This window comes from Pipra filicauda, unplaced genomic scaffold, assembly GCF_003945595.2.
Source record: "Pipra filicauda isolate LSUMZ 115617 unplaced genomic scaffold, ASM394559v2 scaffold35_size7292922_pilon, whole genome shotgun sequence".
In the NCBI taxonomy this organism is placed as follows: Eukaryota; Metazoa; Chordata; class Aves; order Passeriformes; family Pipridae; genus Pipra; species Pipra filicauda.
The window spans coordinates 4,165,667-4,176,661 of NW_024104487.1; the positions used below are offsets into that span (position 1 = coordinate 4,165,667).

The following is a 10,995-nucleotide window of genomic DNA, read 5'->3' on the forward strand; positions in this document are numbered from 1 at the left end:
ACACTCAGCCATAGGTGTTTATAAAAACCCATACTGTCTACAGTGCTCTGTTTCTCTGCCTGTAGAGAGCCTATCTGAAGGAATTATGGAGGACTCTCACAAGACAAATAATTATCAAAGCAATCTGACTGAGGAAAACTGTTTAACTGATGGCAAGCTGTTTCACACTGTGCTACATTATGTTTTACCAATCAAATGCCTCAGTGGTTAAAATTAATTCATTGAGCTCCACATGGATTAAACAGGCTAGAGTGCACTCATCCTCTCCTTACGCAAAAGGAGAAGATTTGGTTCAAATGTTGATTTGCAACATGTCAGGAAGTGTTTTCTTCAATTAAATAATCTCATTTTAAAGTGAGTTCTATGCCAGAAAAACAAAAATTGAAACTTTTCTACACATGCGCAGCAGTTACATGCAGGATACAATCTTAAGATTTCTCTAAGGCAACTCTTGAAGCCAGAAATTTATATTTATATCAGGATCACAGCTCAGAAGCATTAGGCAAATTTGGGTTTCCATTGCATCTATATACATCATAGCCAATGCATTTCTAGCAGACATATACAGATTTAGTGATTGTAAAAGAGAGAATCCATGGATTTCATATTGGTACTCTCTGTGAAGAAAAATTAACACACAGATGTTTCTCCACACAAACTTCATTATTAATATTCCTTATATGCAGCTTAATTCCTCACAGAAGCTTTTTTTCCCCTCTGATCAGCAACTAATCAACTGAAATAAAAATAGGTAATTATTACTAAAAATAATGATAAATATGTCTTCCCCGGTCTTTACTGCTAAGGCGATCAGAGATACAAGATAATCACACTCCCAAAATGGATCAAACAAAATAAGAACACCATCACTGTTAGACAAAAGAAAGTTACGGAAGAATAAGTGTGCTATCTGGTTTTATCTCAGCTTCAAACCCAATGGCTAGTGGCTCACCACACACATCCTAAAGCTGATGTAGTTGCAGCTGATTTTGGCCTTGTGTCAGGGAGTTTGGCGTAGATAAACTGGACCTAAGGAAAATATTTTCACAGGGTTTTGTGATGGCATAGCTGACCAAGAATTATGAAAAATCACTACCATCGTCCCATCTGAGAGTCCAAGCAGTGCACCATTATGCAGCTCATTGGATCTCCTGGGAAACTGAGAGTAGAGCAGCTTTACTTCTCTCTGCAGTTTTGATCACCCAGCTGCAATAACTGGCATGCAGTAGAAGAAGGCTAGGCTCATTACTCTGCTATGACACATACAGCAGTGGAGCAAAATCCTATGAAACAGGCTCAGACATGGTCCCTGATCCATGCCTGTGTTGATATTGGCCTCACAGTGTGCTCTGACATACAGTCAGTGTCCTTTAGAAAAAACCCAATGGTTGTTGCCTGTATGGAGGAAGAGATATGGTGGCCAGCACTGACGGGCTGCAGAAGTTCAGGTTTTACTCTTATGTCTCCCAGTTCTGGAGTTTTCAGAGATGCTTAAAAATGGGCAATTATTAAAACATTTTGGACATGAAGCAAATTTGAATTTAAGTACAGGAAGAAGCTTGCATTCAAATGACAAGCTAGATGCAATAAAGTGGGCAAGCCATGCTCCAAGAATGAACACAAGTATTAATGAGAGCATCTAATCAAGTTATGACATAATATACAATAATTAATTTCAAAATTACAGTGGATTTTTAAATTCAGGTTACAAAATAATTCTGCAAAAATCTTTATGTTCTAAAAAGAGGTAACAAATTCCTCACAGGAACAAAACTAATCCCTGCTGGTGACTGGATTCAAGTCAGTACCACTGCCCTGAACAGCTAATCTGTCTGAAGCAATATCTCTCCTTGATTCTGCTTTGCCTCTCATCAGAGGCAAAATCACTGAAACCATTCTGCAAGGACTGTTTTGTGCAGCATCACACAAGATTCAAGCAGGATCCCATTAAGCAACTGGCAGTGAACAGTGCAGGTAGTAGTGCAGTTGCCCCTTAGCAACCTCCTTCCCCATTGAATTCCTGTTTTGTTCCAGATGAGCTGGGTCCAGTAGGTACAGTCCTTTGAAGTTTACCACATGCACACACATGCACTTTCCATTTCATTTGCAACGCTGACACTCTGTTCCTACAGTTTGTAAAGGCTTTGTTTCAATGGTTTTAACTGGGCCACTGCTTGTTCTCAGTTTCCTGTTGCTTTGATCATGGGTTTCCAGGTCTCCTCAAGTAGGTTGTATCCTCCAAGGTGGATTTTCTCCTTTCCTGTGCTGGGCCAAAGCATCCAAGTGACCTTTGATTTTTTTCTTCTTCTCTCTCTTTTTTTTCCCTTTGGCCTTTTTTTTTGTTTTGTTTCTGACTCGCCATATGTGAGATAATTGTGCCCACAGGAATTCCTTTCAGAGTGCCTAAGCACAAAAGAAAAACACCCCGCCAGTTCTTTTTCTAGAGCAGTACAAACATTTCCTTAAACCTAAGTGTCTCAGGAGGGGCATTGACAGAAGGCTCCTTTCACCCAGAAAACCTGCTCTGTGCTGAGCTGCTGGTGAACCCTCAGCCGCCTCCTGCATTTTGACGTCACGGATAGAGCAAAAGTTTTGCCAATATAAGCAGTCAAGTTCTTTGATTCCAGCTTTATGACAATGGAAAGGAGGCCGGGGCCAATCATGCTGTGGTGGGGTTTATTAATGGAAAAGGGCAGTGGGGGCCAGTAAGTCTTTGGCAACTTTGTTACTTTGACTGCTGTCCCCCTGCATTGCACTTGATGGATGGAAAACTACATGCCCTCCTCTTCAGTGGAGGGCATGTAGTTTTCCCATGCTAATAAGCTCCCCAGCAAGAAGGTCTGGACTAATGTTAGGATATTGCACAGCTTGGGAAGGGCAAAGAGGATCTTAAAACCACCCATGCAATTTGATGGCTGCAAGGAACCATGCTAAGAAAATATCCCTGTACTCTGAACTCCTCTTATTAAGGAAATAAATGTGATTTCTTCTTTGAGCTCTCCTCCGCTGTGGTCTGAACTGCTGACCCCCTGGTTTTAATAGAGGAGTTATGTCCGTGGACAATGAAACAAAAATTTTAGTCCTATTTTCAGATCCCAAGGAAATGAATTGGGCCCTCTCCCCAGCACAGTTTCAGGATGTTTCTGTCTGTCACTGCACTAAAATAAAAGATGGGGTTGACAGTTAGTTTATGAGGGTGTCATTTTCCCCAGGTTCAGCACGGTTGTGTGCTGAGGAAAGGGATTTTGACTCTGAATCCAAATTAGTGGAAAGGGCAGCTAGGCATTGCCTTTCCTCCCTTCCCTGCTCTGTCACTATCACTGCCCGCAAATGCCTGGAACTTGTCCTCCAAAGCAAGAACAATCCTCATTCCATGGACCACTGCATAACAATACTGACAGGGGGACATCTTCTGCCTTAGTGGCCAAGGCAGCTTTAGGAAGATCCAAAATCAAAGTAAGGAGCAAGATAGGCCGGAGCTTGTCTGGAACATAAGATGGGGGAAATGTCACTTAATTAGGAAAGAAGCTGGTAACTGGGCTAAATGCCTCCTTCTTACTCCACCAACCACATCACAGAACAAGCTACAGCAGAGAAGCTTTAGGAGCTCCTTTCCTTTCCACTTTGTGATGCAAGGCATTCTCAGCGCAGTTAGCAGTCACTCAAGCTGGATGGTTATTCACCGATCTTGGAGGACACCGACAAGGAGTCAAGCACACAGTCTACATCCTGAGCAGCAACACTCCTGAAAGCACCTCCCAGGGAGACTGTGGCCATAGAGGATAAAAAGTTCTAGAACAGAAGAATTTTGCAGCACAATCTAATATAATGTTGATAAAAATTCTGAAAGCGCACAACTCCATGGGAGCTTTAAGGCAATCTTCAGGTGTGATGTTTTTGTTGCTGGTTTTAGAGGGGAAAAAGGAAATATTTAATTTGAGCTAAGCATCCCCAGCATTTGTACCAGTAGAAAACAGATTTCAGAAGAATCCTTGCTAAGAGACTACAGATGAGAACACAACAATTTATTCCTCTTTTTCTCTGAGAAGGAATAAAACATCTCTCCTCAGAAGCGCACAGCTTTAGATAACTAGATCTTTTTAAAAGAGCATAGAAAAAAACTGCATTGAAATATGATGTATTAATTGACAACTGTGGGGGGCAAGGGTGGTAAATGTCTAGGGATTTGGAATTTTTATGGCATGGAGCCAGATTCATACAGATAAGTTTGATATATGTATGTTGGGGCCGGGGGGGAAGGGAAGATGTATAAGCACTAATGTTCACAATATGCCGTTCAAGTTATTTATAGCAACTCGAAACCAGAATTTATAGAGTGCTATTAAAATGTCTTGGTTGTGTGTGTTAGACCTTGATTGTAGCTGGATTAGCCTTTATTTTTTTATTATTTTTTATAGGACAAAGAAAATTGTGGCTGTGCATCCCAGCACGTGAGCGAGTTTATCAAATACAAGGCAGCAGCCAGAACAACAGGAAATTGCATGAGAAAGCCCAGCTCCTGGCTGGCAGAAGGGCGTTAACCTCTCCTTCATGTCACTGAGTTTAATACTCCAATTTTGCAGTAAAAGCGTCTTCCCCGAGCCCGGGTTCATAAATGTGTTAGTGATCCTTGATGTTCCCAGCAGAGGATAGTAAGGAAAACACAGCCCTGAATAGCTCGCATTGATTGCAGCAAATACAGAGCAGTAGGGTCAGCACCATTTCCCAGCCCAGAGACAGTGCTGTAGAACTGAGCAGCTATTCATAGCCACTGGATCTACTCCAAGCCGTGAGTGTAAATTTGCTTGTATCATCTTTGCAGAGAGGAATTGTGGTCCCCAGTGCCTCCTGCTTGATTCGGGTAGACTGTTTATTTGTTTAGTCCTGTAATGATATTATCCACAGGGCTAGAGCCACACAGGGAGGATTAGGAATTCCTGGAGGAGAAGCCATGTGTTTATTGCCATGACAGCCTCGTGTGACACAAGCCAACAGTTACTTGTAGTTGTTCTTACCCTCTGCAAACTTGGAGCTTGCAGCCGTGGGGGAGAGGGTGTCGGATCGATGCAGCAAAGGCACAAGGCGAAGAGGCTGTCACAGGGAAAGTGGTGGGATTAGCATGCTGGAAACTCCTTCCTCCTTCCTACCCACAAATAGCTCTATCTCGGGTGCTTTTAAATGTAAATGACGGCAGGAGAATCATCAGCGACTGAAGCCCTTCCAACATCGATAACAGTCCCAAACCTGTGCCGTTAGCCTGATTTTCGAGAACATTTAATAAGCCATGCAACTCAGATTTTAGCCCTCTTTTAAAAGTAGCTTTGCGTTTCTAGAACAACAACAACAAAAAAGCACCGGCACGAAAGGATCTTACAAGTATTTGCACAATCCCAGTGAAAGGTGAAAAGGGACCAAGAGGGAGGAAGAAGGTTGTTGGTTTAGGGTTTTTTTCCTTTTGCTTTCCCTTTTTTAAATTTTTGTTTCCTATTTTAATAAATATTTAATCATGGAAAGGGAGGGAAAGGCCAAAAGTAACAAAGAAATGTAAGTTGTTTAGATTGCTGGGGAACTCCCTCTTTGCAGCTGACCATTGCTACATGTAGGTTAATTTCCACATGGCGCTGGAGAAATTCTATCCCCGGTTTGTGAAGTGTGGGTCAGCCGAAGCATGTTAATCTGTTTAGCATGTGTGCTTCGTGGAGGTGCCAGACCACCACCGTGCAAGAGCAGAAGTAGCAGCAGTCATAGTCCTTGGGGGTAGTTAATAAAGACTTTAAGGGAAACAAGTTTATAAAGGTTTCAGTTACGCACGGTGCCAGCTTTGGACATTTCAAGCTTACAGCCCTGCAGACGACAAAGCTGAGAAGCCTCTGGGCTGTTTATAGCAGGTCTAGAAGAGAGCGCGCCGATGCTGCAGGCTGCGCAGCCGGGGACAGAGCGGGGAGAGCTCTGGTGCTTCTTCTCCCCAGGAACAGGGGACACCAGCTAAGCCACCTCATCTCTCTGGGGGCACCCCGAATCCACCGCAGCCGCGCACACAAGTGCACCTTCACTCCTTTGGGTAGTCTAAGGTGTTTACGGAACCTCGGTTTTAATCTGCGCCCTTCCCGATGCAGGGCTTCACACCCAGCTGGAGGCTTGAGGAGTCGTGCGGGCCGCTAAACGAGATAATAGCAAATAAAACTCCATGGGTTTATTCCCATAAGCCCACACAGTGCAGACTAATCAACGTCTCGTCTCTCGCTCAGGGATGAGCTGCGAGACATGTGGCTCTGGGACTGACACTCCGCTTCTCTCTCATAATTTTTTTTTTATTTCCCTTTGAAATTCTAGACACTTATTAAGGCATTTTTAAATAACCAAAATATTTGCTGATGAGTATTTATTTTGACAAGGGTTTTGGTTTGGCTTTCGACTTTACGTTCAACTATATAGACTGTAGTATTAATTTACTATAAAGCCAAATGTGGTTGAGATTCTTCTGCCTCGGCTCTGGATTTCAGTCATTCGGGAGAAGTTTTTCTAGTAGATGAAATGAATAGTCATAGGCACATCTCGTTACATTTTCCAGCGTGATTCGCCATATGTTCCTCGGAGCTAAAGGAAGTTGAACATTGCTCGACAGGAAAAGTATCCCGCGAACAGATACATACCGACGTCGTACCCAGAAAACAGTGACATCAACGCAGTCCCGTGGTGCCCCCACTCTCACCGCGTTTAAAGCGGCCAAGTGGGCGCTATACGTCAAAGATCAGAAGAAGCCATGAACTGGGACGGGGGGCAGTCCCGGCACCGGCTTACTGCGCCCCGAGGAGGGGTCCCGGAAGATGCCCTTTCACTCCCGGGCACTCAGACCCCAGCTAGGGGAAGGACCCCCGGGTTTGGACAACCTCCACTCGACAAAGTTATTTTCTGCCTTCAGGCCTGAGCGTTCACTTCTGTTACTTGAAGTATTGTCAGCGATAAGATCGCAAGGAAGGGGCCGGGGCCAGGAGAAGCTGCGATGAAAGTGCAGCTGCCCGGAGAAGCCTCTGCCTGCTCTCCCGCTGCCGGGCAGACCGGTTTCCAGCCGTCCTTCCAGAAATAATAAGCACTGCACTATTTCCCTTGTTTCTTCTTCGCTTGCAGGAGACAGTGGCAGTGGTCACCCTCGGGTGTCGGCTGGCACCGGCTCGCCACTCGGTTGGGGTCGGGCTCCTCTCAGCGCTTCCAGCTCCCTCCAAGATACCGAGCTGAGCACCACAGGAGCCTTCTTTTAGGTTTCCTGCCCTTTCGTGACATCTGCAGAAGGCTGCTTTCCCTGCAAAGTTGTGGTTTTTTGGTTTTTGGTTGTTTTGGTTGTTTTGGGGGGTTTTTTTGTTTTGTTTTGTTTTGTTTTTTTGTTTTGGTTTTTGTGGTTTTGGTTTTTTTTTTTTTTTACTATAGCATTTTGGAGCTTTTGTTGGTTGATTGGTCTGTGGGCGTTGCTTGTTGCTTCTTTGTTTTACAGACTTGCACGTATTTTTCTCAGTATGCTTTTTTTAATCAATTATGAAGGAATTGGCGACGACGTAAACCATGCTCTATGTTTTACGCTGGCACTCTTTGCCTGCACTGTTACCTGTAATCATGGAACATACTTCCCCTCATCTTGAGACAGGCGGTAACTCATGGCTTGAGCTCACTGCTGAAACCAGCCTAACACGTGAATAAAACACATTGACACTGAACATCGAGCATCCTTAGGCCAAGGTGTGCAGGGGGAAAGCGTCAACTATTTCAGAACAGGATATCCCTCCCAGTTCACTCTTGCGGGGCCAACACACACACAAAAACACAGATATTTTTAAAAATTTACTGGGGGGTTGGGGGGTGGAAGTGTCTGCTCTGCTTTCCCCGTTAAAACCTTTTACAAAATGATATTTCCTGGGGAGGTATCCCTGGATTAGCTCTGTGTATTAACAAGAGAAGCCCTTTCCCACCTAGGACGTTTAATGCTCCGAGCTACCCTCCGAAAGCAGTGCTGTCCTCCTCGAGGGCAAGCGGAGCGCTCCCCTAAGCCATGGCATTGTTCCTGTCCTGAGTAGACACGCTCTGTCCCCGCCTGGCGCACCCGGGAAGGCGACACTGGCAATTCAAGCTACCAAAACCCGCTTTATTGCTCTAATGACCTACAACCTATTTTCTTTCCCTGAAGGATCAAGTAAGACCTATTCCATCTGAAGCAGTCACTGCAAAGCCTGACCACAGGCCAAGTGAGAGTCCTGCCAGAGGAAGTTTAACAATGAGTTTCAGGGAAATGTGTGTATTCTGCGCTTGAAATGTGCTCCTGATCAGAAACCCTGGCATCCCTCACACGGCAGCTCTGCTTCCGGGCATATCTGCTTCTTTTGGGGCAAGGCACTACCACTTTCACTTCGGTCAGCAACACCAAACTAGGAAAATGAGCCTGCACTGGCTCATACATAATCACGATAGTTTAACGACGTCTGATTTTCAGACCCGTTATATCCAACAGCCCCGTCAGCCTTTTGGGAGACCAGAAGCATGGTATAATTATGTGCAGATACCAGGCTGGCTTTCCAACAGTAAGGGAAGCTCAGCTGCCTTCGAGCAGCCTGAGCTCTTGCCTTCGCTGCCACAGGCGCAGCGGCGGACAGGGAGCTGTGTGAAGGGGAAGGTGCATATGCAAGGCCAGCCCGCACTGAGGGGGCAGGCAAACGCTGACGGCGGCTTCTTCGTACTACTGCAGAGCAGATGCGGGGTCGGAGGGGGGCTCCTCAGAAACCATGCAATGAGGCCTGGCGCACCCTTCACACTAGGCGAGGGTGCCGTGGCACAGACAGCCACCCACGCAAGGAGGGCAAGCGGAAAGGGGCTGGAAGCCACTTGGCGTTGAGAACAGTAATTCTGCAGTTGCATGGGTAGGCTCCGTGCGAATTTGGAGGGGAACATTAATGCATTTTACAGGGGAGACAGGGTACCACTCTTGGGCGATCCCTCTCCGCCGGTGCCGAGGCGAGAGGAGGGGAGGTTGACTCACGTGGAAGGGCGGTGGCTACGGGGAGAACGCCCGACAGCTCTCCAAGTGGGAGCACCCGCGCGGTGACCACCCCTCTGGGACGCTCCGCTCCCTGGCGAGCAAGACTATTTGGAAATCCGGGTCGGAAAAAACAAACAAATAAACCGTAGAACACAAAACAAAAAACTTACCAAAATGCACCAGGAAAACCCCCACCCAAAACCCTCCCGCAACATCAGGATTTCACAGGAAGCAGGGCAGGCTATCAGTGCCCACGCACAGGCCGGGGGCCGACGCAGCCTCTCCGGGCCGCCCCACCGCCGTCGCCCGCGGGGCTCCTACCTGCCGGCTGGCTCCTCACGGGCGCCATAGACGGGTCCCGTCTCCTCTGCTTTGCCCGCCGCTGGCGGAGGGCTTCCGTGGTAGAACGTCGCTGGCTCCACTCTCTTGGCCGACGTGGGGCACCCGCGGGGCCGGGAGGACACGCGTGGGAGCAGGCGGGGTGCTCTGGTCACGCTGCCCGCACCAGGCCCACTTGCCGCGGTTTCTGCGCGTCTCATGGAGCGAACGGCATTACAAAATGCAATACAACGGGCCGATAAATTCCCCCAGAGCGATGCAGAGTAGGCTTCCCCCTTTAGAAGCTCTCCTCGTGTAAAGAGAGGTATTTGGGTTGTCTCCGAAATAATAAATCCTAACAACAGACAATAAAATTTAGTATCACAGGAGTAACAGAAGCCTAAAATATTCCGAACGTATTCCTTGAACAAATAACATAATCCCTGGCACACTAGAACACATGGTTTGCTTCAAACATGTTTCATTTTGTCATCGCATTGAGTATACAGTATTTCTCTTTGGGTGCAAGAGTGATTGATATCTTTGGAAGAATTGTTTGCAAGAACATAAAAGTTGCCAAAGCAAACACGTTGGAGGGAAGTGTGCAGAAGGGGGAGCAGAAGTATTTGGAGTAGATCTGGGTTTGGGGAGTTCACACAGAGGTGAGACAGCTAGAAGTAGAACAAATAAAAACATTCTGCACACTTCATTTAAATAAATTATATACAAAAATTGCCCTTTTGTAGCTGGTAACAGCACAGTTACCACGCTTCCCTCATGCCCCTATAGAATGTGGGCTGGAAGCCAACTTTCTTCAGCTAATGATTTGTAACTTTTGCTCCACTTGAATGAGTCTATTAATATTTAGATCTCTCCAATTCTGCTCCATACAAGCTGTCAGCATTGTTAAACAAAATAATCTATTTACCTTCTGTTGTACGTGTCCAGCAGTGGCTTGCGTGGCTCGATGATGTACGTTAATATGTTTTTCTTACACTCCACTGCACCGGTCAAGGGCAAAACTTCACATATTCTGATCTTTCTTTTGAAAAAATAATGTTTGACAAAACTCATTAGATAGCGCAAACTTTGGGGTGTTAATTTAATAACTTCCATTCCTGAAGGACAAATATTTATTTTAATTCTCCTTTTATCTCTTTCTGCCATCAACATCTGGGGAAAGCCGTTGTTCTGGCTGGTTGAGACAGCCAGATCACAAGGGTACTTTGGCGGGAGATGGCGAGGAGTGCGTGTTTTCAGACACGCAGATCTCCATCCCTCTGAAATTTCCATTAGTAAAGCTCCTGACCCTTCGCGCCCCACCATCACTGCGGCAGCGGCCCCCGGGGCCCTGGGAAAGGCCGTCCCCCAGCGGGGTGGGATGGCGAGGGGCCCCCTGCATCAACCTGCTTCTATCCGGAGGACTCGCTGGAAAAAAAAACGTGTCCACAGCTCCGAACATCCCAGAGAGTTCCCGCTTCTCCGCGGGGCGGCTATGACCCCGCGCCCCTCCCTGCGTGGGATTTTCACCGAGGACTAGATTTCAGAGAGGCCTAACCCATCTTCTCCTCCTGCCCTCAGCCTTCCCCAACCCCAAAACATCTATCTCCCACCACTTCCCTTCCTGACCAGCCTGAGGTGAATGACAGAACTAC

The 10,995-nt window shown here is 46.4% G+C and overlaps 1 long non-coding RNA gene across 1 annotated transcript; it reads left to right on the plus strand.

Moving 5' to 3' along the window:
* The first annotated feature begins 3,661 nt into the window (after positions 1-3,661).
* Positions 3,662-4,616, plus strand: LOC113982101. Its single transcript, XR_003538648.2, has 2 exons — positions 3,662-3,886; positions 4,419-4,616. It is a non-coding gene; the product is annotated as an uncharacterized LOC113982101 (long non-coding RNA).
* The last annotated feature ends 6,379 nt before the right edge of the window (positions 4,617-10,995 follow it).